Source organism: Canis lupus, chromosome 26, assembly GCF_048164855.1.
Source record: "Canis lupus baileyi chromosome 26, mCanLup2.hap1, whole genome shotgun sequence".
NCBI lineage: Eukaryota > Metazoa > Chordata > Mammalia > Carnivora > Canidae > Canis > Canis lupus.
The window spans coordinates 2,022,238-2,035,512 of record NC_132863.1 but is presented as its reverse complement, the minus strand read 5'-3'; the positions used below and the strand labels follow the sequence as shown (position 1 = coordinate 2,035,512).

The 13,275-nt window shown below is 65.1% G+C and overlaps 1 long non-coding RNA gene across 2 annotated transcripts in view; it reads right to left on the bottom strand.

Moving 5' to 3' along the window:
- Positions 1-3,201, bottom strand: part of LOC140617947 (uncharacterized) — a 69,386-nt gene extending 66,185 nt beyond the window's left edge. The window contains exon 1 of one of the 2 annotated variants that reach the window (XR_012018096.1): positions 2,977-3,201. This is a non-coding gene — a long non-coding RNA (uncharacterized lncRNA). Of the gene's footprint in view, positions 1-1,854; positions 1,940-2,976 lie in introns of those variants that run through there. The other variant, XR_012018097.1, reaches the window with a different exon arrangement.
- Positions 3,202-13,275: the final 10,074 nt, after the last annotated feature.

The following is a 13,275-nucleotide window of genomic DNA, read 5'->3' as shown; positions in this document are numbered from 1 at the left end:
AGTCCAGGCTGGGCACACCTTCTGGGCCCCACGGCCGGGGGCACGCTCGGGGGCCCCGCCACCAAGCAGGGCCTCTCCAGAGCCCAGCCTGTGGCTGGGAGCCACCCTGAGGAAGCCTCCTGCTGCGACGGATGGGCCCGCTGGGTGGCCGCTGGGTGGCCGGCACCCACAACAGCCCCGCCCGGAGCTGGCAGGTTGTCCGGCAGGGACGTCCGTCCACGCGTCCCCACTCCGGGCACTCCCGGGGCTGGGGCGGGTGTCGGGAGGGAACAGAAGCTTTCCCCCAAGATGCGGCTGTTTATGCCAGGCTGATCCCGGCGAAGGAGCCCGGGAGCCTGGGCGCTGGCCAGAGCTCTGACCCAGATCCCTCTTTGTCAGTTTACTCATCTGTAAAACGGGCCAGCCGGTGGGTCAGACATGAGGACTCTCTCCCCTCATTTTTCTAGCCTTTTTGCCTTCTTCCCAGGTCTTTTTTTTTTTAACACCCCCCCCCATCCCAGTCAGCAACATCCTCTGCAGGAACATATTTGACCCCGCGACCTTTAGCTCCCAGGGTCACATTTGCAAGTTGCTCCTTTTGAAACCATTAGAAGCCAGAGCGACACTTTGTAAAAGCTCCTCGGTTTGCAGCCAGGAGCTCGGGGTTCCAGGCAGCTCCTACTTTTTCCACCTTCTCAGAAGGTTGCAAAGAATCCATCGGCGGCGGCTAGCCCCGGCACCCCGGCGAGGAAGGTCAGCACACGCACCCACTCGGTCAGGGCGAGGACCCCCAGGCTGCACCACCCCGTTCCACCAACTGCGACGAGATACCTGGTCTTTCCTCTGCCTCCCTTTGCACGCCCGTAAAATGGGGCAATGACCCAGCCCAGCTCCCTCCGAGGGATGGAAGGCAAAGGCAACACACGCAGAGCATTCAGAGCGAGCAAACTCTCGGAAAGTACCTGTCCTTGGGCCGCGGCTCGCGTCTGAGGTCCCGGCCACTGCGCGATATTGCAAAGTAAGATACTATTACTTGGTCTGCGAGGTCAGGAGTCTGGCCTCCTGCCAGTTCCCCGGGCACAAAGGTCCCCTCATTCCGGCAGCCCGGCCTCCCCTCCACCCTCCAGCTGCCGGCCCCGTGCAGGCCTCTCCACACAAACGCCTTTCTTAATACTTGTTGATTGATTTGCAAATATAACCTCCCGGGCCCTGGAGCGCCCTGGAGCGCCCCAGAGCGCCCTGGAGCGCGGGGATCGAAGGACAAGAGTCTCTTTGGGGAGCCAAGGGTCACGGGGCTTCAGGGACCGCAGTGGGCACGCATCAAATCCACCCAACGTCAAAAGGCCTGATCCAGAGGCCGTTCTCAGGATGCAAGGAGATATCAATCGGTATCAATACGGTATCAATACGGTATCAATACGTTATCAATACGGTATCAATACGGTATCAATGCACATCAACGCGACGAGCGCCGCGAGGCCTTCAGGCCCCCCCCCCCCCCCCCGCCCCGAGCGGCCTCCCGAGTTCCGGGGCCCCCGCGCTCGCCGCCCAGGGCCTGCGCCCCCGAGGCCGGTGTGAGGCGCGGGGCGCCCTCCAGGTTGCGGCCTCCGGGAGGCAGGCCCAGGCCCCAGGGCGCAGGCCGCTCCCCGGGCTCCCTCCCCGCGCGGTGCCGGCCCGGGGGTGCGTGCCACAGGTGGCGGGGCCGGGCCGGGCGCCCTGCTCCTCCGCGGGGACCCACAGGCCCGCGGTCCGCGCTGGGAGAGGCCCCGGCGCCCCCGCCCCGCAGGCTCGGGCCCCCAGGGAGCGGAGGCCGCCCCCCCGCCCCCCGCAGGCGGGCCCGGCCCGAGACAAAGCGGGCGGCCGCGCTCCCCATACCTGGGCCGGCGCTCCCGGGGCGATGGGCGCAGCAGGCCGGGCGGCCGTCCTCCCCGCTCGCAGCCGCGCCCGCCGCAGGGCCCCCTCCAGGCGGCGCGGGCGAGCGCCACCAGTCGCCTGGCCTCGGGGTCAGGCCCCGCGGCCGCCCCGGCCCCGCGCGCCCCCGTGCACCCCCGGGACCCCCCCCGCGCGTCCCCGTGCACCCCCGGGACCCCCGTGCACCCCCGGGACCTCCCCGTGCGCGCTCAGGACCCCCGGGACCTCTCGGGCGCCCCCGGGATTCCCCCCGCGCGCCCCCGTGCACCTCCGGGACCGCCCCGTGCACCCCTGGGACCTCCCCGTGCGCCCCCGGGACACCCCGCGCGCCCCCGTGCACCGTCGGGACCGCCCCGTGCACCCCTGGGACCTCCCCGCGCGCCCCCGTGCACCCCCGGGACCTACCCGTGCGCTCCCGGGACTCCCGCGAGCCCCCGTGCACCCCTGGGACACCCTGCGCGCCCCCGTGCACCCCCGGGACCTCCCCGTGAGCCCCCGAGACCCCCCCCGCGCACCCCCGTGCGTCCCCAGGACCTCCCCGTGCACCCCTGGGACCTCCCCGTGCGCCCCTGGGACCCCCCCGCGCGCCTCTGGGACCTCCCTGGGCACCCACGGGACACCCCCCCCCGTGCGCCCCCATGCACTCCCGGGACCTCCCCGTGCGCCCCCGGGACCCCCCCCGCGTGCGCCCTCGGGACCCCCACCCAGCGCGCTCCCGGGACGTCCCCGCGCATCCCCGTGCACACCCGGGAGACCTCCGGCGAGCCCCCGGGACACAACCCCCTCCCCGTGCGCCCCAGGGACCTCCCCAGCAGCCCCCGGGACACCCCGTGCGCGCCCCCGGGACCCGCCCCCGTGCGCTCCCGGGACCGTGCCCCGCGCGCCCCCGGGATCCCCGTGCGCGCCTCAGGGACCTGCCCCCGCGCGCCCCCAGGACCCCCATCCCCCGCTCCGAGGGTCCACGCGCCGCAGGTGGGGGCGGAGGGCGGCTCAGGCCCGGATCCCTGCAAAACTGGTTGGTTCGTTTCCACCACCTCAGCCCGCCCCCCGGACCCAGGGCTCCCCGCCCGCGCGCCCGCGGCTTACAGTCCGGCGGGGTGGTGCACGCAGAGCGCCCCGCAGCCATGGCAGGCAAAGTTCAAGACTTTTCAGGAGTCCCTGGAAGGTCCGGCCAAAGGAGAAGGAGGGAGGCTCCAGGAAGACTTGGGAAGTCACGTGACTTGCTAAAGTGAGCCAGAAGCAATCAGCAGGGTTTGGGCGGCCAGGAGCCTTCAGGAGAGCCAGCCTCGGGCCAGAGGGATGCTTGGGGGACAGGCAGAGAGAGTCCAGCATCCCCCACCCCGCCCCGGACCCACATCCCCCCTCAGTCGGTATCTCTGCCTCTGTTTTCCCATCAGTGAAATCCGAGAAATGGGCAGCACCCCCCAAACACACAGGTGTCTGCAGAATTAGAAGCAACGTTGCTGGCACGTGCAAGAAAGGCGCCAACCGCACCTTATCCTGGGGACAACGAGTGCGTGGGAAGCCCCTCATCCAAGGAAAGTGCACCCACAAACATATCCACCCCACATCCTACAGAAGGGGGGGCGGGGGTCATATCTGCCACCAGGAGCAAATCTCCTATCAGAGTCCCACCTGGAGAGGGCTGCCCACGTCCTAAGGCGCCGGCACCAGGAAATGCCCGATGCATGGATCGGGGATGCAACACCAGCACCTCCCCGGGTGCTCAGGGCCCGGCCCTGCCTGTCCCACCTCCAGGGGACCTCCCTCAGTCCCCTGCTCCCACCCTACCCCTACTCCACCATGCCTCTTTGAAAGACGAGCAACCCCTGCATTGCTGGAGAGGGTGGAAAGGCTGGAGAGGCTGGGGAGGGTGGAGAGGGACCACGATTTCTCAAGAGGTCACAAGCCATGACTCTCATCTGCAGACTGAGCCGGGCATTCGTTCCCCGAGGCCTGCCCTCTACCAGACCCCAGCCCCACAGCCCGCAGGACAGGGCAGGGGGCACCAGGAGAGGCGCCGCAGTGGCGGAGGTCACAGCCAGCTGACCCCGGAGTGGGGCCGAGGCTGGCATTATCACGATCCAGGTAACCGCCCAAGGTCACCCAGCTGTTCGGCAACAGAACATGATAAAGTTCCAAAACCTTCAGGCCAACAGCGATCTCAACGCCTCCATTCACCCCCCGCGGGTGCGTCCACCCGTCTCTTTGCTGGAACACCCCAGAGCCGGCCACATCTATCCACTCTGCCTCTCGGAGTCTGTTCCAAGGTCCAGGTCCCCGCTGGCCAAATGAATGACTACGCAAACTTGAGCTTCGTGAGGTGTGAGAACGTCCACTTGCAGCTTCAAGGTCCCTAAGCCCAAGGTTGCACGGCCTCATAAAACCTCTGCCCTCCCATTGCTCTCCCAGAGCCAGACGGCCTCACTGGCTGCTGCCACTTGCCGGCTGGCCGGCCCCAGCCTCCACCTTGCTTCTGGGGCTGCGGGAACTTGGGGCCCATTCACACAGCGTCTGTCCCCGTGCATCCCCACTGGGAGCCCCGGGGAGGGAGGAGGCGCTCTGGACCTGGTGCCTCCTCCGTGCGCTCGCCTGTGCAGCCGGCTCCCAGATCCCCCGAGGGGCAGACACCCACACCTGCCCCGGGGGCTCCCAGGTGAAGGGCCTCCCACGTCACAGCCCACAGCTCTGAGTCTCCGAGAACTTGAGCGGGGCAGGCTACAACGATCTGGAAAAGGGCCACATGCTTTTCCCATCCTTCCCCACCCAAAAATACCTCAAATCTGAAAACAAAAGCCTCAAACCAGTGTAGCTGAGGACAAGCTGGGGTAGGACAAACAGCCCTACACCGACACCGACACCGAGAGCAGCCACTCCCTTCCCAGCACTGCCGATGGCAGAGGCGGGCCCGGGGTGGGGGGCGCGGCCCATCTCCAGTGCCCAGAGCCCCTCTGGCTCCTGCCCACCGCGGCTCTGAAAGCTTGTCGTCGCCGTGAACGTGGTCTTGGCCACGGCCCAAGCCTGATAGCTCAGCGTCCCCGGTCAACACGGCCCATGGGCCAGGACTTGGACAGGTTTCTGACGTCCTCGCACTGGCAATCCAGAGAGCCGGTCCCTGGAAGGGGCAGCGGAAACAGGGCAGGAGATGCAGCTACGTGAAAACCCGTGAAACCTCGGCCGCCTCTCTGCCAAAATGCACGCACACGCCATCTGTGGCCACAGCCCTGGGAGCCCGTCTGGGCCACTGCTGGAGCGGCGGACGCGGGCTCTGAGATAGATCCGAGTAGGCTCACACTGCAGGTGGGGAGAGGGAGGCAGGCCCAGTGGGTGCCGGCACTGTGGGAGCTGCCCTGGGGCCCAGGGGTCAGTGTTGGCCACGGGCCACCCCAGAGGAGGCCGAGGGCCAGCTCCCAGCCGCCCAGTTGCACGCGTTCACTGAGGGATCTTCACGGTTCTCTGCAGGAACCTCGAGGTCCCACTGGGCTGCTTTGTCCCAGAGCTGCCACCCTCTCCAGAGGGCATCGTCTGCACGGGCTCTCAGTTGTCCTGCCATGCGTAGAAAGGAAAGGGAGCTGCCCCTGCCCTACGAGCGCCCAGCTCAAACCCAGCTGTGCACCATCCTGCAGGCGGCGGAGGCAGAGCCCCGTCCCCATGAGGACCACTGTGCTCTACCGCCCGACGTACCCCCTGGTGGCACGTAGAGCAGGAGCCTGGGAGACCCGGGGCACAGAGCGCGGCAGAGAGGAAGGAAGGACACCCAGGGCAGACTGGCCAGGACTCCTGGGGCCGGACACTGAGCCCCGATGGCCCGGCCAGACGCCTTCCTAACGGGATTGGCTTGACCAAACCCCGGTGCCGGTTCCCGAGGTATCGGAGCCCAGGCACGTACCTGCCCCCTAAGAGGAGCTTCCTGCCGGGTGTGGAACAGCCACTGGGCCTCTGCTTGGAGCAGCAGCCGGGCAGGTGCAGGGCCCTTGTGTCCTGAGCTCACGCATCTGGTCGGCTGGGGACCCTGGACAGCATCCTGCCTTCTGTCTGGCTCCCTGGTGCTGAGCTGGGTGCACGCACACGGACCTCGGCAGCTCTTCGGCGAGGCTGTGCGGGGAGTACATGGGTGGTCCCGCAAGAATGAACGACTCTGATGGGTCCCAAGAGTCCAGGGGACCTAAGGGACACTTACTTAGTCCAGGCCCAGAAAGGGTGGAACATGCTCGCTGTGCCTTCGAGAAGGTATGGATTCCACCTCCATGCTCAGGAGAGGGTCCCAAAGCGAGAGAGGGCACAGGTGTCTCAGCCCCGGGCCCCAGTCCAGAGAGCTGAGGTCCGCTGGCCCCGTGACGCTCTGGGGTCACACACGGGTGGACCGGCTCTGGCCTACCTCCCTGTGGGATGGACTCGGTCTTTAATTTAAAACACCGCTGGAGGGGGGCCCTGGGGGGCTCGGCGGGTGAGCGCCCGCCTGCCTGCCTTCGGCCCAGGTCATGATCTCAGGGGCCTGGGAGCGAGTCCTGCATTGGGCTCCCTGCTCAGGGGGCCTGCTTCTCCCTCAGCCTCTGCTCCTGCGCGCTCTCTCTCTGTCTAATAAATAAATAGTCTTTTAAAAGACTAGGACTGGGACTGCAGGCAGGCAGAAGCTCAGCTGCAAGGAGCTCGAGGGGCAGCCCTGCACCCCCAGCCACCTGGTCCTTCAGCTGGGAACCACCCCCCCCAGTTTCACGAGCTGGAGTCCTGGCTCCCAGGACCTCAGAATGGGTCTGTACGTGGAGAGGGGTCTTTAAGGAGGTGACGAGGTAAACGAGGTCACTAGGGTGGGCCCTGCTCCAGTGTGCCTGAGTCCTCATCAGAAGAGGACGTCAGGACGCAGACCCGCACCGAGGGACGACCCTGGGAGGACCCAGGGAGGATACGGCCGTCCGCTCGCCCATGGGAGGCCTCGGGAGGGACAGCACCCCCACCCCCGCCCTGCCTGGATCTCGGACGTCCGGCCTCCAGCGCCAGGGGAGGACGGATGCTGTTCCAGCTGCTGGCCTTGGAGCCCAGTCTCGGGGGCCCGAGTGGAAGGAGACAGAGGCGCCTACCGCGGGCTCACAGCCCAAGCCCGGGATCGGGGACGCGGGCTCCACTGTTCACGCCCCCTGCCTTCCCGCGGCAGCGAAGGTCCGCTGGACACCCGGCTGTGGCAGCACGGGGCAGCCGGATGCTGCTGCATGCTTTGCTGGACGTCCATCCCCAGGCCTTTGAAGGTGCGCATCCGTGCCACACGCAAGGTCACTGCACCCTGGGCTCTATGAGCCTGCACTGAACGTGAGCCGGGACTCCGGGGGGGGCGGCAGCCCGGTGGCAGTGGGCCCCGTCAGGCAGATCTGAGGATTCCAGAATGCTCCAGCTGCAAAGTCCCTGATGTCCGCCTTCCACGCCAGGGTGTCCCCTTCGCCGTCCTTGCACACTCACCAGCCTCCGCTTGAACACTCCCGGTGAAGGGGAGCTCCCAGTCTCGGGGACACCAGCCCCCTCTCCCGAGGCCTGCATGGCACAGCAGCTCTGGCTGGTAGGAAGGCCTCACCGAGAAGCCGCCCCCCACCCCGGGGGGCGCAGGGCAGGTGCCCCCGCAGGGAGAGCAGGAAGCAGGGGGCAGCCAACTGGGGGGCACCCGAGGAGGCGGCCCCCAGGGAGGGACAGCTGGAGGGTTCCTGCCTGGGCCGAAGAGAGCTTGGGCCCTGTCAGTTCTGGGGGAGAATCAGACCCACACCCTGCACCCCTGCAAGCCTCGGTTTCCAGTCGGTGACCCGAGGCCGCGACAGATGCGGCGCCAGGGCCCACAAGGACCCCACGTGGCTCCCTTGGCCCTCCGCGCTGGGCCAGGCTGTGAGTCCAGCAGCAGGTGCAAGTGGCCACCCAGCTCCGTGGTGGGGCCTGGGGGCGGCCAGAGGGGGAGCCGAGTGCTGGGAAGCTGGGGAGGGGGCTCAGGTCGGGCAAGCATCCCGGGAGGGGGGCTCCTACAGGGCGCAGGGCAGCGGGCCGACCGGCTCCTCTTCCTGGTGCAAACACAGAGGTAATAGTAGCTGCGCCCACGGCCTGGTGCTTTGTGGTTTTGCTTTGAAGCAGTTACTGGGCTATTTTTCCTTGGCTCAGCGGCTCTCCACTGAGAAGGAGCCCTGCTGGTAGACCTGCCCGCAGGCGACACTGTGAGGCCAGCATCCTGCTGATCTCCAGACCCCGCCGGGACCTCCCCGCACAGCCCGGGGGGGGGGGGGGGCCCATCATGGTACTAGTTAACCGAGAGTTGGATACTTTTTCTAGACGTATCCCTTTGAAAATGCAACATATGATTCATTTATAAAAACCCCACAGGAGGGTCGCCCACCTCCAGCTCAGGTCAGGACCTCAGGGTCCTGGGATCGAGTCCCGCGTCCGTCAGGCTCCCTCTCCGGTTCCCCCTCCCCGCTGCTCGCGCTAAATAAATAAATAAGACCTTAAGGAGACCCCACCCACGCGCGGCCACCGACGACGGCCTGTGTCGCTGCAGCCAGGGCCGGGCCCAGCCACAGGACAGCGGCAGTGAGTAGAGGTGCCGGCGGCGCCGGGCGGCTCCCTGACCTCAGGCAGGTTCTGGAGTTTGCCAGCCTCCGGATACCGGACAGGTGAGCACGACCGTGAGTAGGACAGAAGCCACCTGATGTGGGCCCCCGTGGCTCCGGTGTCTGTCTGCAGAGGTGGGGGCCGGTGCCTCCAGGTGGCACATGTTCATGCTCGGGGAGGGGCCGGGGGGGGTGCATGTCCTCTCCACCTGGGAGCTCCTGGGGGCACATCCAGGACGCCTGAATCTGCAATACTGGCGTGACTGGCCATCTGCCCTATGACCTCGTAAGGTCAAGTGACCTCTGTGCCCTGGCGACCTCTTCCGTGGGGGACACGGGGATGATACCAGAACCTGCCCCTCAGGGGTGCAGGCTCTGAGCTCCGTTTGGAGGGTGTCCGGCTCCCAGAGCAGATGTCGGCCACCCGGGCCGCCGCCCAGACGGCCTGCAGGCCTGGCACCCAGGGAGGGTAGCAGAGCCCTCGCCAGCTGAGCCTCCCGCTGTCGCCTCGGGTCCTCTACCCTCAAGCCAGGGGCAGCTCCCGCCTGGGGTGTGGCTTCCCAACCAGCAGGGCGCCAAAATCCTTCCCCCCGCCCCCCCCCCCCCCCCCCCCCCCCCCGGGAGGGATTCCTGAGCCCCTGAGCCCGAATTCCAGGGCTGGGTCCAGGAATGTGCTTCAAAAAAAAAAAAAAATCCCTTGTTTTCGTCCTTACTGCCTAAGAAGGGGGTACGTGTACATCCGGGAGGAGAGCTCTGTTATCCCGAAGCGCTTTAACCGGGGCCTCCTTTTGCTAAGTGCTGTCTTCTGGGGGAGGGGGGCCTGGAGATGCTAGATAGACCAAGATGCAGGTGGGTGTGTCCCTGGCAGCTCGCCCCTGCCCCCGCCTGGGTCCAGGGGGTGGTGCCCACCCTGCAATCCCATCCGGGCTCCCCACGGGATCAGGTGGATCGGCCCCAAGGGGTTGGGAAGCAAACCTTTGGAAGCTCCTGATGGTCTGCGAGCACCTGAGCACCCGGGTGGGAAGGTTCTCCTGGGAGAGGTGTGCAGGAGCTCCTGGGGCACGGCCACCTCCCCACAAGGGCAGAGGAGTGTCTGCAGCCTGTGTCCCCTCCCCAGGCCTCCAGGCCTTCCCTGCTGCCCCCACCAAGGTTCCCACTGCCCCATGCCTCCCGCTGCTCCCTGGGGGTCTCTGCTGCAGGGCCCCCCAGCCTGCGATGGGGACAAGTGAGGCTGGCTTGCACAGAGACTGCCCCCGGGGCTGCACCCCAAGGAGCGCTGCAGTCCCCACATTGTACCCCAAGACTCGAAGGCCCTCCAGAATTCTATCCCGAGACCCAGAGGCCGTCCGTTTGCACCCCAAGAAACCCCAAGCCCCCTCAGACGGCACCCTAAGAAACTCTGGGCCCCCCAGGCTGCACTCCATGAAAACCCAGGACCCGCACTCCCTTCAGGGCTGCACCCCAAGAGCCCCCTGAGCCCCCAGGATTGCTTCCAACTATTTTGTGAATGATATCTTTATTCCCACGAGAAAGGACAGCCTCACGGTCCTTGGGTCCCCTCCCAGTCCCTGCTCTGCGGCCGTCAGGTGACAGATTGCCGTGGGGCTCCCCGCGTGTCTCCGGGTAGGAGCTGCTGACTGCTGGCCCTTCCTGGTGGGCGGGAGCCCAGGGCCTGGGGCCGCTCTGGTTTGCAGCCACATCTGCGTTTCTCTCTAAATGACGAGTGGCGGGAAGGCTGCTGCTTTCCTACCTCATGGACTCCCCAGGGTCCATGCGGTCACGGGTCCCCCTTCTCCGCCCCATCCGGGGTCAAGAGCCACAAGCGAGTTCTTCCAAATTGGGTCCCTGACAGGCGCCCAGCACCACATAGAACGACGAGGCCCGGCCTTGCAGAGGGGAGCGGGCAAAGGCCAAGGCTATGACCCATGAGGCCGTCCAGGCTGCCACCCCGAGAAGCCCAACACTGTGGGGAGCGACCTGCAGGTGGTGTCCCGCAGGCTCTGGGGCTCAGCCAGACGCCCCGAGGGCAGCAGAGCACACAGCCAGGCCCCTCGCTCTGCCCGCCACCCCCAGGGCCTCGGTCAGCAGCAGACCCGGGGCGCGGGGGGGGGTCTCCTGGGGCCCCAGCCCCTCGTGTGCTCAGCCAGGCGCTGGGTGGCCTCACGGGCTCTGCACACGCACACGCCTTGCACTGGAACCTGTAAACCCGTGCACAACGTGACGGCTTCATCCAACGTCAGGGCTTTTTGTGTAGCATCAGTTCGGTTCAATAACAAGTTCCATTAAGGGCGCCCGGGGGCTCAGGGGTTCAGTGCCGCCTTCGGTCTGGGGCGTGACCCCGGGGTCCCGGGATGAAGTCCTGCGTCGGGCTCCCCGCAGGGATCCCGCTTCGCCCTCTGCCTGTGTCTCTGCCTCTCTCTGTGTCTCTCGTGAGTAAATAAATAAAATCTTAAAAAAAAAAAAAAAGAATGTATGCCAGGGCACCTGGGGGCTCAGTAGGTTGAGTAGGTTGAGCCTTTGGCTCAGGGCATGATGTCGGGGTCCTGGGATCTTGCCCAGTCCCATGGGCTCCTTGCGCAGCGGGCAGCCTGCTTCTCCCTCCGCCCCTGCCTGCTGCTGCCCCTGCTTGTGCTCTCTGTCTCTCTTTCTCAAATAAATAAATTGAATTTGAAAAAAACGTCTGCCAACCTCTGCTCCGAGGTTCTGCAGCATGATCCATGGGTGCGAAAGCTGGGGTCACAGGATGGCACGGCCGGCGGGTCTCTTTCTCAAGGTTGGAAGCACACTCTTTCCTACCCAGTCCCGCTCACACCCTGGGGCTGGGGGGGGGGCAGCTGACCCCCAAATCCCGAGTGTCCGACTCTGAGGCACCTCCCGAGCGAGGGAGGGACACTTCCCATTGAGCCAGCCAGGCCGGCCCTCTTGATTTTGGTTTTTATCCTCAAAGTCAAGGGCAAAAAAAGAGGGGGATTTCACTGAAGTGTGACAAGTGATTTAGTGATCGCTGCAACCAGTGTGGCCCCGAGGGGCCGCTCGCAGGAGCAGGTGATCTCCAGGAACCCAGGTCCGGCCCCTGGCATCAAGCCACTCTCTGTGGTCTCCCTTGACCCCCCAAACAGGGACCTCATTTCCCACTTTGGACCCTCTGAGGGACGTGGATCATCCTGCGGCGGGACACGGCCCCCGGGAAGCGGTCTGCGACACCCCTCAGGTATGGTGGTGCGCACCATCCCCTTTACAACCTGGAGAAGCCCAGCAGCAGGTGAAGGCTTCCTGCAGACACCCCGTGGGCAGGGAGCGTCTGTGCGCCTCACTATGCGCACATGTGCTGTGTGTACGAGCCTTTTAAAGATCGATTGATTGATTTGAAAGGGGGGCGGGGAGAGAAACTGGGACTGACTCCCCACTCAGCGCGGATCCCACGACCTGAGCTGAAACCAGGAGTCGGACGCCGTGCGGTGTGGGCTCGCTGATGAGCTCAGCTGGCACCGTTCCGGTTTCCCAGTTTCCGCCATGGGCTAGCATCGCTCTCATGATGTGGAGTAAAACCACATTGGGCAGTTTTTGAAAATGATGTATCCTGGGGGGATCCCTGGGGGGCTCAGCGGTTTCGCACCTGCTTTCGGCCTTGGGTGTGACCCCAGGGTCCCGGGATCGAGTCCCATGTTGGGCTCCCCGCATGGAGCCTGCTTCTACTTCTGCCTGTGTCTCTGCCTCTCTCTCTGTGGGTCTCTTGTGAATAAATAACTAAAATCTAAAATCTAAAATAAAATAAAATAAAATAAAATAAAATAAAATAATAAAATAAAATAACATGACGTATCCTAGTAACGCCGGCCCCATCCGTAGTTCCAGAGACCGTGCAACACAGAGAGTGGGACCACTCTGTACTTCCCACGCCCGCAACCCCTGCGTGTTGTCAGCGCGGATACTGTTTCCCAGTAAAGTAGATTTCACGTCTCCAAACAAAATGACCCAAAGCAGCCTTTTCACCCCGGCCAGCTCTTGCCACATACTTGGGATGCCAACATTCTTCCAAACAGCCTAGGAAGGCCCCAGTGGCCAACATAGACGTGCACTTCTAAGTAAATAATTTTACTTGCCAACATTCCTTTCTGGGGCGAATCTTCCTGCCTGTGTGCGCCGCTCAGTCTCTCCGCCCTGTGCAGCCCTGCCGCAGGCACGGTGCCTCCCGGCTGTGTCAGTGAGGGGCTCGGAGTTTGAGCCCCCCACTGTGGGGTGGCTGAGATAAGGGGGATTTCCCCAGCAAGGGACGAAACAGCAGAATCAAGTTCACTTGGGTGGGAACGTCATCCTCATCCCTGGTTGTGTTGCCACACGTGTGTGGGTGGGAGTCAAAGGGTCGATGCGCACCCAGCCCTGGCTGCGCCCGTGGAGGGGCTCCCCATCATCGGCCGTGGGCGTTGTGCTGGATCGAGAGTCTGAGCATTCCTGGTGACGAGTCAGTCTTTGAAGAAGGAGCCTCCTCTCTCCAACATTCGGCTGAAACAGCATCCCACAGTGGGGAGACCAGAGGCCTGCTGGCGCAGCCCACTCGCTGGCTGATTTGCTGAGAGCAGAGGGGGCTGGCACGGCCCAGTGGAGCCTGGGGTATCAGCAGGGGATCCGGGGGGTGGGGGTGGGCTTGCCAAAGGGACGGGCTGCGGGGTGGGGGAGACCAGAAGCCGGCAAGAGACACATCAGGGCAGCTCGGTGACCAGCCGGGGAGCCTCGTTTTCTACTGGACTTCAGCCTTATTGCTGAATCGGGGTGATCCTGACCCATGGGGTGAGGGTGGGGGGGTGAC